The sequence below is a fragment of the Oryx dammah genome, unplaced genomic scaffold (genome assembly GCF_014754425.2).
Source record: "Oryx dammah isolate SB20612 unplaced genomic scaffold, SCBI_Odam_1.1 HiC_scaffold_24, whole genome shotgun sequence".
NCBI lineage: Eukaryota > Metazoa > Chordata > Mammalia > Artiodactyla > Bovidae > Oryx > Oryx dammah.
Window position 1 is genome coordinate 19,565,161 of NW_024070208.1, and position 13,782 is coordinate 19,578,942.

The following is a 13,782-nucleotide window of genomic DNA, read 5'->3' on the forward strand; positions in this document are numbered from 1 at the left end:
GGGCGTGGCTAGGGGCGTGGCGTGGCGTGGCGTGGCGTGGCGAAGGGGGTGGTGGCCTGGCGGACAACACGGGGACGGCGCGCGCCTGCGCGTAGGAGGATTTTTTTCCTTTGCAAATTCCAGCTTGTGTGTCCTGATAACTGAGGGATTCGTGAGCTTGGCTGGTCTCACTGTACGCTCAGGGGTCCTGGGGTGCTGTATCTTTAAAACTGTGCTTCCCTCACCTTAAACATTATCTTTAGAGATGAGCTGACAGAGGCAAATCTGGCTGGGGAACGGGAACCGATTTAGAAGAGTCCCAAGCTTGTCCCCGCACGCCCAGGACTGAGAAAACTATGCCTCTACCCGAGAGCCTCTGACGCGCTCCCCACCCCCACCCTCCTTACCGTGACTGGTTTCTGAAGAGTGTTCTCAAATCCTAAACAGACGCACAAGGCCCAGGATTAATGGCTGTTAATGATTGCATTGTGAATACACATCCTGCGCTCTGAGTCGTTGGTCCTGCTGCATTTTAGGTACAGAGATGAGCTTTTCGTCGTGACCTTGGGGTGCCGCGCGGTCGCAGTCGCACAGGAGGCTACTCTGGGAGGGACCCCTTGGGCAGGGCGGGAGGGCGATCCTTGACCTGCCTCTTCCAAGCTCATCCTCCTCGTGGGCATGGAGTTCTGATGAGTGTGATGGGAACCTGGAGGTAGCGGGAAGAATGCGGGGCCTTCGAGGGAAGTAACTCCGTTTCTATCGCTTGTTCTTTCCTATTTCCATACAGGAATCTCCCTTGGTGATTACCTGTCATCTTCGTGCTTACGTAGATCACCCGCCCCGATCTATTTTCCATCTTCAGATCCCATTTGGCCTCTGGAGATGGTGTGGGATGACTATCTAGAATTAACCTGAAATCTGGCTCAAATCACTGTTCCCAAACAAGGTTTCCTTCCTGAAGGCTTCCCTAGGCTTCAAGTCCTGGAAACCCCGACGCAGAATACTCTCTTACAATGTAATGGGTTCCTCTACACAACATTTTGGTGACCTGAGTACAAATATCCTTTATGGAGAAAATTTTCAGGGGCCTGTGTCTCTGATGTTTATACAAATGGTGTTTTCATTATAATACTTATGAAGGGCATTGCAACCCATTCCAGTATTCTTGCCTGGAGAATCCCGTGGACAGAGGAGCCTGGAGGGCCAGAGTCCACACAGTCGCAAAAAGTAAGCCATGACTGAAGCAACTGAGCGCTTTGTACTTGGAGATTTATTATGGTAGGATTAATAATTAAGATGATGATTGAACCCCTCACTGCCTATAAACTATTTTCTTGGTAGTCATTTTACACGTGAAATTTTCTTTTACTGAAAACTTTGACCAATATTCTGAGAAGTGTTAGTGTTCTAGTTTTTTTTCCATTGGGAGGGAGTGGGGACTTGAAAAGAATGTTGCAGAGACAAAAATTTTCTGTGTGTGTGTGAGGTAGGCACTCTTTCACATGTATATCTAATTGAATTATTGAAACCTTTGAGAGTGAATATTGCCTCTACTTTCCAGATGAAGCAATAGGCTTGGAAAGTGAAAGTGAAAGTGAAGTCGCTCAGTCGTGCCTGACTCTTTGGGACCCCATGGACTGTAGCCTACAGGCTCCTCCCTTCATGGGATTCTCCAGGCAAGAGTACTGGAGTGGGTTGCCATTTCCTTCTCCAGGGGATCTTCCCGACCCAGGGATCGAACCCTGGTCTCCTGCATTCCAGGCAGACACTTTAACCTCTGAGCCACCAGGGAAGTAATTTGGGTAGACACAGATGACTAGGAAATAAACAAGGTGGGATTCAAAGCCCATCAGTTTGACTCCTAAGCCTGTATTTGCTCGACCAGATCACCCTGCTTCAAATTCTGAAGTTCTGACTCTTGCAGTTAAGGCTACAATCCTCTTAAATGTGCTCTCAGTTCAAAAGGCAGGTGTGTACTTTATTTTTGTATGTTTCATTAATCTGAATTGGCCATAGCAGCCATAACTCATGTGTTTAGACAATAAAATAAAATTAATTGTTATAAGGCAAAATATTCAGAAATATTACTAAAAGTAGTGCCTGCGTACATGCGTGCTCAGTCATCTCCAACTCTGTGCGGGGCTGTGGACTGTACTCTGCCAGGCTCCTCTGTCCATGGGATTCTCCAGGCAAGAATACTGGAGGGCATAGCCATTCTCCAGGGGATCTTCCCAGCCCAGGGCATGGAACCTACGTCTCCTGTGTCTCTAGCATTGCAGGCCAATTCTGTACCACTGAACCACCAGGAAAGTATTAAAAGTAGTACATATACTGAATATATAATGAACATTCAGGCCATTCAAGGTAGTCACATCTTCAGTGAAATGCCAGACTCTTATACAGCTGTGAATCAGCCTTTACTGTAGAGGCAGAATTGCCCTAGTCTTTCCTGGCAAGAAATGTCATTTGCTGGGGCACTGCCCAGTGTACTTAGCTCCTGTTGTAGCCACTCAAGTGTACTCAGTGGTAGGAAGCAAGCAAAGCCGGTTAGCTCCTGAGACAGACTTCCCTGTCTTGGCAGATGAATGCCATCCATGAGCTCACAGCCCTTAGTCCTTCTTATATCTGGGATTCTATTATCCTTTCATTATTACTCTCAAAGAAATTGTCCTTTCTTTTGGAAAAGCACACTGTTAAGAGATATTTTGACAGTCTTTCGCAGCTATCACTTTACATAACCATCACAAATAAAGTCTACAAAAGGTTTCCCAATAGTTAGTTAGAAGGTCGTTTATCTAAGTCAAAAGCAATAACAGAGAATGACTACTTGAAAAAAATTACAAAAAAAAAACAAGTCTGTTTCAGTGACACATGCCAGGAGCTCAAGAAGTGATAGGATAATAATGTAAAGCATGTGTTTCCGAGTTGAGGTCAACATTGTGCTCAGAATTTTCTTTAATGGTTTTCATGCCAGCCAGACATCTCCTGTGAGTCAACCTTACTCCTTGTACTGGGTCATACAAAATGGTTTCTTTCTTAAAAACTCATTTATCAGTGTATTAAGCCACACTTTTTTTTTCTTGGAGTAATCCAAGCCCCATTGGTGATCTTTTAAAAATCAGAAACACTATATGCAAAAAATAACCTCAGACTTCTAAAATCTAAAAATGTTTCTGGAGCCTTCATCTATTCATTATTATAATTTTGAGTGATAGTAACTGACATTTATGTGGTGTTTAATATTGCCAGGCAATGTTCTAAGTACTTTTAATAAACTAAATTAATCCTTGTAATAACCCCATGAGGTCAAACTGTCCTCCAACTTTACAGATGAGGAAGCTGAGGCAAAGAAAAGATAAGAAATGTGCCCAGAGTCACATAGTCAATAAAGGAAGTTAGATTCAAATCCAGGCAAATCTGGTCTGTGTTCTTAACCATGATGCAAACTGCCTCCCTAGGGTGTCACATTTAAGAGTCAATACCCCATTTTCATTTACTTCCTTCTCTTCCTTACCTCAGAAGTTGATGTTTAAATTTACCTGGCATTAGTTGCACTCATTCAATCTGGGTTTGCTGAATTATAAGGTGTATTACCTTCATTCAACAACCAAAAACAAGACAAATAGCATGGAGAACCTTTCACTTGCAACACACAGACATTAGTCATCTTGCAGCTTTGCTGTCAGCAGCACCACTGACTATTTTCCAGCAGAGTCCTTCATAGGATGTCTCTAAATGGCCCAAAGAAAAGGATATTTAGTACTTTAAAAGACACTTAAGCCAGGATGCAGATGGAAAATATAGAGATCTGGCATAGGAAGGGAAAATAAAACGGGGTAAAAGAAAGGTATTTTATAAAAGTACAGGAAAAATAATAATAGAGGATAAAGCAGAACTATTTTTTAATATTAAAAAGGAAGGGGAAAAAAACCAATAGCATGTACTGTATAAATAAGATGCCAGGGAATAAAAAATATGTGATTTACCAAAATCTTTCAACCTGGATTCCCTGGTGGCTCAAATGGTTCTTTAGAACCTGCCTGCGATGTAGGAGACCAGGATTCAATCCCTGGATTGGGAAGATCCCCTGGAGAAGGGAATGGCAACCCACTCCAGTATTCTTGCCTGGAGAATCCCATGGATAGAGGAGCCTGGCAGGCTACAGTCCACGGGGTCACTAAGAGTTAGACATGACTGAGCAATTAACACTTTCACTTTTTTTTAAACCTAGAAGACGTGTACCTTAATTCCCTTCTGTGGAACACAAAGCAGGTTGTCTTGAGCATAAAGTACCTATTTAAGTCTGCCTTTTTTAAACAACTGAATTGTTTATGCATTATTGATTTGTAAGAGTTTTAAAATATCTTCTGGATAAAAGTCTTCTATCAGATATAAGATATTATGAATATCTTGAAAGCAAGCAGAACCCTTGTGGGGCCCTCCTGTGCACAAAAGCGTTTCTGTGTCCCCTGTTTTCTTATTTGCAGGAAAAGGGCTTCTGTCTCCTAGACCTTCCTGAATACCAAAGAGCAGATTCAGACAGTTGCTAATCAGGGAAGTAAGGGGATGTAGAAACAAAAAGGAACAATCAGAAAATTATAGTGCAAGACCCTGGTGCCTCCTCAAGAGGTATAGGTAACAATATCTTTGAGTTCTACCTGAACCAAAATCCCCACCCAGTGGTACTTCAGGGAGAGTACCAAATGGCAACCCACTCCAGTACTCTTGCCTGGAGAATCCCATGGAGGGAGGAGCCTGGTAAGTTACAGTCCATGGGGTCACAAAGAGTGGGACACGATTGAGCGACTTCACTTTCACTTTCACTTTCACCGGATTCCTAGAGCACCACCCTGTTACCTCATCACCAACCAATCAGAAGAAAGTCTCATACCCAGCAGCCCTTACCCCAAGTTTTGCCCATGTAAGCTTTTCCCCCCAAACCAGGGGAGTCTGGGTGGTTATGAGCATGAGCCACATATTTTTCTTGCATGGCCCTGCAATAAAACTTTCTCTGCTCCAAACTCTGACAATTTGGGTTTGTTTGGCCTCTGTGCACTGGGCACACAAACTTGTGAACTTGCATTCAGTAACATCTTCCAGTCTGTGGCTTGTTTTTTTTTTTTTTTTTTGCTTTTTTAGTGATGTCTTTTGATGAAGTTCTTAATTATAATTAGATCCAATTTATCAATTTTTTTCCTTTTCGGTGAGTGCCTTTTATATCTGTTCAAGAAACCTCTCAGCATTGACAGCCACATTCATTGATTTATGAACTCTTTCACTAGGATTTTTGGCTAATAAGCTTTGTTGATAAACACTGGAATGAATTACTTGAAGGAGCCAGTGTTACATTTTAGGTTAGCTATAAATCCTGCTTTGATTGCTGATCAAAGTAGCTTAGTATGTTATTTGCTGCATACACAATAACATTGCAAAAGGGTATACTTTTTCTATGAAATAATTTTTCAGGGTTCCACCATTTGATAATCCCTATATATGTATTGTCAATAATTTTTTAAATGACATTTCTTTTTCTATATATAGGCAGTAAAACTTCATAATCACATAGGTTACTTTCAGATGCTTATAATATAGTGAAGTAAAGTGAAGTGTTAGTCTGTCATGTCTAACTCTTTGGGACTCCATGGACTGTAGCTTCCCAGGCCCCTCTGTCCATGGGATTCTCCAGGCAAGAATACTGGAGTGGGTTGCCATTTCTTTCTTCAGGGATCTTCCCAACCCAGGGATCAAACCCAGGTCTCCTGCATTGAAGGCAGATGCTTTACCATCTGAGCTACTAGAGAAGCCCCTTATAATAATATAAGTATATAATATAGTCAATATATTATTATGTAATATATATAATTATTGTAATTATCATATAATTACATATATAATTATATTATATATGTAATAATTATGTAATATATGTATACTATGTACATATATACATATTTAATGTATATATTATTATACACATTTTATATATATTATACATATATTATGTAATTATGTACATATTATGTAATAATAATGTGTTGACTTAATATATTGACTATATTGCTTATAATATATTGACTATAATTCATCACACAGGTGATTTTTGACATCTCTCACTATCTTAATGGTCTATATCAAAACTGTATCATTGCTTAATGAAATAAACAATAATTAAGAAATAAATTCTTCTCCAACATTATGTGGCTCAAATAATCACATTTTGTGATTGTGCCATTCTGTAAAGGACAACAAGACTTTTGTCCTTTTAATTAAAAGATTTATTCTAATTCCAATCAGAGTATGATTTATTCTAATTACAATCAGGCTTTATAACAACATTCCTTTAAATAGTAGAAATATTATATATTTGTTAACTTTATCAGTGTTTCTCTGTAAAATGTACATGATGGTTTTTTTGCTTCACTAGAAAAGCATATTGGCACAATGGTTACTTTATTTGTGAGCAAAGTTATGAACAAAACTTCAAATAATCAACTGAATATTACCATATCTTTTATGTATTAGCCATTTTGAAATAATAGCCAATTAAGATTTTTCATATATAAATATATTTACTATACAAGTGCATATATGGATGTTCATCTCAGAAATTCACATGAAAATAAAAAACGTAAACTATTCTGGCTAATGCAGTTGGATGTGAGTTAATACTAATCAGCAAGACACCAATGTTTCTCATCTGTTCTTAAGCCTCATAACATCACTGTGAAAGTTATGATCTGCATTTATAAGATATGGAAACGGAGGTTCAGAAAGATTAAGTTACTTTTGCTTTTGCTTAAGTTATGCAAAAGCATAACTAGGAAGTGCTAGGACCAGATATTAGGACTATTTGCTTCTAAAGCAGGGGTTCTTCCAGTGTTATCTTTCAGCACTTGAGGGTATATAGAGATTATATTGGGCTTCCCAGGTGGCGCTAGTGGTAAAGAACCCACCTGCCAATGCAGGAGATGTAAAGAGACACGGGTTTGATCCCTGAGTTGGGAAGATCCTTCCACATGCCTGGAGAAGGAAATGGCAGCCCACTCCAGTACTCTTGCCTGGGAAATCTCATGGACAGAGGAGCCTGGTGGGCTACAGTCCTTAGGGTTGCGCAGAGTTAGACACAACTAAAGTGACTTGGCATGCATGCGAATCGCATGCAGGACTTCCCTGGTGGTCCAGTGGTTAAGAATCTGTCTGTGAATGTGGGGGGCATAGTTTGATCCCTGGTGTGGGAAGATTCCACATGCCAAGGGGCAGCTAGACAGTGCGCCACAACTACTAAGCCCAAGCCCTAGGGCCCGAGCCCTGCAACAGGGAAGCCACTGCAGTGAGAAGCCCAAGCACCTCAACTAGAGAGCACTCTCAGCAACTAGAGAAAAGCTTGTGTGCAGCAACGAAGATCCAGCACAGCCAAAAATACATAAATGAATGAATAAGAATTTAAAAAGCAAAGAAGAACTAAAGAGCCTCTTGATGAAAGTGAAAGAGGAGAGTGAAAAAGTTGGCTTAAAACTTAACATTCAGAAAACTAAGATCATGGCATCTGGTCCCATCACTTCATGGGAAATAGATGGGGAAACAGTGGAAACAATGACAGACTTTATTTTGGGGAGCTCCAAAATCACTGCAGATGGTGACTGCAGCCATGAAATTAAAAGATGCTTGCTCCTTGGAAGGAAAGTTATGACCAACCTAGACAGCATATTGAAAAACAAAGACATTACTTTGCCAACAAAGGTCCATCTAGTCCAAGCTATGGTTTTTCCAGTAGTCATGTATGGATGTGAGAGTTGGACTATAAAGAAAGCTGAGCACTGAAGAATTGATGCTTTTGAACTGTGGTGTTGGAGAAGACTCTTGAGAGTCCCTTGGACTGCAAGGAGATCCAACCAGTCCATTCTGAAGGAAATCAGTCCTGAATATTCATTGGAATGACTGATGCTGAAGCTGAAACTCCAATACTTTGGCCACCTCATGCGAAGAACTGACTGAACTGAAAAGACCCTGATGCTGGGAAAGATTGAAGGCAGGAGGAGAAGGGGATGACAGAGGATGAGATGGCTGGATGGCATCACCGACTCAATGGACATGAGTTTGAGTAAACTCCGGGAGTTGGTGATGGACAGGGAGGCCTGGTGTGCTGCAGTCCCTTGGGTAGAAAAGAGTCAGACATGACTCAGCGACTGAACTGAACTGAAAAAACCCATGTATAGTAAAATATTAATAGTAGAATCCAGGTGGTAATTACACAGTATTCACTATAAAATTCTCTCAACTTTGCTGTAAATTTGCATAATAAAATGTTTGGGGAAAAAAATCTAGAAATTTAATTTCATCCTAGATCAGCAGGAAATGCAAAAGAAGCCACTGTTATGATTAGACCTGTATTCTGATTTCTGGGCTCGATAGCCTTTGAGACTGAATCTAATTTCCTGGATTCTGATCTCTCAGGGTTTTTATTACTTAAAACTGGTTACCTGTATTTTGGTTTTCTGGTTTATCTATTTGTTTATTCATTTTCAAATGCTTATCTTCACCTTCTGTGAACCAGGCCCTGTTCAGGTGCTGAGGATACAGTTTTGTCCCTGTTTCCCTGAATCCTCCATCCATGGTTTATTTTCAGTAAATAGTATCTTCGATCTCTTAATTCTATAAGAAATGCTAGTTCCTTCATCTTTGGCTGAGGCTAAAACTGACAGGACCATATTATCCACTGAGGACTACAAGACTCCATTCCTAGAGCCTAGGAGGTTTCTGTTTTTGTTTTTGGTGGGGGGAGGGGCGGGTGATGGTGGTGGTGGTGTCATACCTCCAATTTACAAAAAAGAAACTGCAAAATCTTCCACATTCCCTAGAATGCAGAAACAATTCCTAGTCCCCTCGATTCTCCCTTTCAGCATTCCTGGTCCCAGTGGCAAATCCAGCTCTAATGCAGATGCTGTGGGGGAGTAAGATACTCCAACAGAGAGATGGACCCTTAAACTATCATCACCTTATGCCATTGGATTCCTTGTTCATCGGGCTACCTTCTAATTCCCATGTAGGCCCGTGGAAAGAATGCACTATTTGAGTTTTTCTGATGCTTGTGACAGTGACTTCTCAATCAAACCAGAAAAGCAACCAACTCTTGATTAAGAGCTGTTGCATCACCCGTCCGGAACTCAGGGAGAAAATACACCAATCATGCCACCACCACCACCACCATCATCATCGTTTTGGTTGCTTGTGGCCATGAATTTCTCAGTGTCAATTTACATCAGTAATGTGCGCTAAGTCACTTTAGTCGTGTCTTACTCTTTGCAACCCTATGGACTCTAGCCCATCAGGCTTCTCTGTCCGTGGGATTCTCCAGGCAAGAATACTGGAGTGGGTTGCCCTGCCCTTCTCCAGGGATATTTCCAACCCAGGAATTGAACTCGAATCTCTCATGTCTCCTGCATCGGCAGGCAGGTTCTTCACCACTAGCACCACCTGGGAACCCCCTAAATCATCCCCTAAACCAGTGACTAAAAACAGGGGATGGGGAATATTCTTTCACTCTTTGTCCTTTAGAGCCTTAGTTTTGAACTGTTTTAGCCCTCATAAAGCCTTGTGCTTTTTCTCAACTTCCGGTTCTAATCACTACTGTTCTCTTACTGATGACTACTTGTCCTCTGACCTCATGCAAGGCTCATCTTATCAGCTGAGATTTTAGCTTCTGTTTCTCCACTTTTAGCTGTGTTATTTCAGGGTCCTTTGGGAAAGGTCCAGCCAACCTAGACCCCAGGATCACAAGGATGCTCCCGTGGCCCGTACGCACCGCACACCCAGAGCTGGGGCCTATCTGGGCAGCTTTTTGCACGTAAAATCCAGGATTATAAAGATTTCCACCTAGTACATATCAACAAATAAAGAATATTGGTTTTAAAGACTTTGTTGTGACAAGGTAAACAATAGAACCATGACTTATAAACCAATATCTAGTGAAAACTAAGAGTATTATGAGATATTTTATTTTTATTGGTCGGTAATTACACCTGGATAGTTTACAAAATTACCATAACATTCTTAATTTTATGCTACCCCCAGGAAATCCTCCCTTATTTTAAATAAAGAGTATTTTATCTATTGAATGCATTGGTACTTCTATCCTGTTATACAGTTACAACACTGTAAATAAACAGAAAGAGCTATGTGGTTTGACTACTTCAGCCAGAAGGAATTAGCTCCCTAAGAAGAACAGTGTTATTATTCTTTTCCCTTTAGAATCAAAAGGAGTCTGATGATAGCTCTTTGAAAGGACGATGCTGACAAGACTAAGTCTTCTCAAGTCTTCACGTCCCTGTTCTGCTGTCTTACTCTGGATGACTGTAAACAGACTGGAATGTATGTCTCTGCTAGGGACCCCAAAGAGCTCACTGCATAGGACCCACTCCAGCTTGGCTTTATATTTTCTGCATTTTTCTTCTGTTTTTGTTCAGAAAAGCTATGGGGTTAAAAACAAGGGGTGTGTGTGTGTGTGTGTGTGTGTGTGTGTGTGATAGAGAGAGAGAAACCATTTCAGTTACCATGTGTTTTAGTATTTAATATTATTCAAATGTAGTCATCTAACATTATGATCACTCTAACTGGCATATATTTTTTGTATATACTTGTGGTTGTTCAGTTAGCCAGTCATGTCTGACCCTTTGCAACCCCATGGACTTTGGCGTGCCAGGTTTCCCTGTCCCTCACCATCTCCTGGAGTTTGCCCAAGTTCACGTTCATTGCATTAGTGATACATATATTTATATACAGCCTAATAGCGTGCAGTTGGAGACTATTTAGCACGTCTGATGAGAAAGGCACTGGGCAACCTTAAATCTCCTGTTCAACAAAGCAGGGTATAAATCAACCCACTAACAAGCCAAGTGCCATGTGTTCACTTGGGCCTGACTCTCTGTGACTCCATCGACTGTAGCCCACCAGGTTCATCTGTCCATGGGATTACTCAGGGAACACAGGAGTGGGATGCCCTTTCCTCCTCCAGGGGATCTTCTTATCTAACTCGGGTCTCCTGTGTCTCCTGCACTGTAGAAGATTCTTTACCATCTGCCTACAACTGGCGGAGCCATCGGGAAAGCCCCAGAGGTATACAGAGATACAATATGTACAATACAGTGAGGACTATTCAAGTCCTAACTTTGCTAGATATTCCAGGTAAAGGTGAAACTGGTACTTTAATAATTCATAAAGAATTATTATATAAAGGATTATTATTAAAATAACAACTAGAACTCATTTATAACTGTATAAAGGAGACTCTGTTTCTGATAAATATCTATTATTCATGATTTATTACATAAACAGTATTATTGTTATTTCTTTAATAGGGAATATGTTCATCGTTCTTCAGGATTAACTATTTTATGTTAACATTATATGAGAAAATGCTATCTTAACCTCTCTATGGGATGTGTGAAATCCTAAAATACCTGTGGAAATTCAGTATTTTCATTTATCACCAGGCATAAGACATTACTCCACCACCTCCTCCTCTCCAGCCTCATCTTTATTCCCACAGTCACCTCCTGTGAATTAGGACAGAGGACAGAGATATAAATATGACATAACTGGCCAGCTTTTACTACCACACACCACCTGACCCAGGTCCTGAGAGTGACATTTGTATATTTGTCACACACACTTTCACTCAGTTTAAGTACATAACAAAGCTTAATGCTCTCTGTTCAAATTTGCTACAGGTACATTCTTAACATATCAGGCATGCATAAAAATAGAGGTGTTAATGTTTGTTTGTTTTTCTGATTAAATCAAATAGCGAGGTGGCTGTTGTTTTTGGCCACAGTTCTCACATTTGCTGAGAATTAGGCGAGGATTTTTAGGGGTGGGGGAAGCCTGTGTAAGGGCTTCCTGTGAAGCCATTAGCTGAAAACCTTCGGTTTAAACCACAATGTCCAGGGCTGGCCTCTAGCTGCTGTCTCAGGGCTGCCTGGCCTCCTGCCTGTCCCCACCCCTTGCACCTCTGCTCCACCATTAATAGCTGTTTGTTGGTGGGGGAGAGACTTTCACTTCTACATTATGCTCTTCTGCACCGTCTGCATTTTCACATTTACTCTATGTGTATGTGTATGAGAACACTGAAGTTCTTCTTCCCTGGCCTGCTTTTTTACAAAGCCACGCATTACTTACATTAAATTATAAACGTGAGATATTCACCCTGATGCAGCCTGCCTGTGGCTCTTCACAGTCACCCCTTCTCTCTGCTTCCCACCTCATTCTCTCTCCTTTTTCACCTTTTTCTTCTTCTCTGCTCTCATGAGGTTCCAGTGTTGCCTTTCTTCGTTTGCACAGATTTCTTTTCTCCACTGTACCCTTTGTGGGACCCTTAGAGATTCCTCACAGGTCCTCATTTGTAATTACATTCTTCTTTGGTTGCCATGATGGCTGACCTATAGGCCATAGCTTGGAAACACTTGTCCAGAGTGGCTCCTGCATGGAGTGGTATATTTCTCCACTTTTACTTTTTATCCTCATATGTTTTGAGAACAATTATTAAAAACATGTTCTTCCTTTTCCTTCAAGTCCTTTTCCCTCTTGACTAGTATAGTAGGTTTTGTTACCAGCAGAACTTTCTCTAAAGTAAAAGGCGACAGAGAGTTAACTAAAAGACACAGTGAGCTGCTGGGTGTGTCCAGAGTCTGATTTGGTTTGAGAAGAGGAACAGAAACAATTTTTGTATTTTAGAAATCGAGGAGGCCTCTTGGCCTAGTTTGAAAAACACAAACAGATAAAATTCTGTTTTTAAAAAATCCAACCAAGTCTAGTCGGGAAGCTAAACTAGCATCCTGTTACTAATGCATTAGAGGTCTTGGTCACATATTTTTAATGCACTTGTTACTTATTAATTCAATATCCGAATGCATAGATCTCCTCCTGGCCCCTGTTAACCTTAATCGTTAGTTTTCTGTGCAGTCCCTCTGGCGCCCACCCTGGAGAGCTCGCTATCGGGACAGCTTCCAGGTAACCTGGGGCTTCAGCGAAGCACCGACCAATTGGCCTGGTCGCGCCTGTGCAGGCCGTGGTTTCTGCGCACACAGAAAATGATGGGGTGAGTCACAGTCCTCCTTTCCAACAAAAGGGCATTGTACTATGCTGTTTGGTTCAGGCTCTGGCGTGCCACTTGTGGTTGCAAACGTATGGGACAGGAGGCTGGCTGCAGCTGCATTCTACTGGGCTGCTTCGGGTGTGCCCCGATAGACCGTGAGATATTTTAAGGCTGCGAGGGTTTGATTTACCTTCGATGCTCAGCGCTAAGTGCACTTGTGCTTAGCTCAGGGCAGCGCTAAGCCAATTTGGCTTGGTTGGAAAGCTGCAAAAGAGGGGAAGGGCTAAAGTTTGCGCTGTGCTGGGGGAAGCGGGAGAGGCCCCCTGATGAGGACGGCTTGCCGGCCAAGCGCCGGCAGGGGGCGCAGTTGCACCAGTAGCTAGAACGCCCCACTTGTTTACTTGAGCGTTACCTTTTTGGTGAATCCGGAGGCGTGAGACCCTAGAAATTAAAACTTAAACCTGCACATAAGTATTAGAATATGAACTATTGAACAGAACAAACTCGCATTATATTTTGTCCAAAAGGCACAAGAAGAGTCCGGAGTTAGCTTACTGAATACTGAGTCAGGACACCTCCCAGAGTCAGATCTAAAGAGGAAAATTACCTGGTCAGCCTTCCAGGAAATAATAATTTTGCATTCGGACGCTTCTTACACTCACTTGACGAACTATTTCTTCTGATTTAGCTATCTCATTTGTCAGAGGAGAAGC

General features: G+C 41.5%; 1 long non-coding RNA gene across 2 annotated transcripts; it reads right to left on the bottom strand.

The window, feature by feature from the left end:
• Positions 1–51: 51 nt before the first annotated feature.
• LOC120883076 lies at positions 52–12,836 on the bottom strand. Of its 2 annotated transcripts, XR_005725660.1 has the most exons (4): positions 12,258–12,836; positions 11,436–11,531; positions 387–685; positions 52–268 (listed from the first exon to the last, which is right to left on the bottom strand). It is a non-coding gene; the product is annotated as an uncharacterized LOC120883076 (long non-coding RNA). The 2 variants fall into 2 exon arrangements; XR_005725659.1 differs by lacking the exons at positions 52–268; positions 387–685 and adding an exon at positions 2,755–3,710 and having other exon boundaries at positions 12,258–12,812.
• Positions 12,837–13,782: the final 946 nt, after the last annotated feature.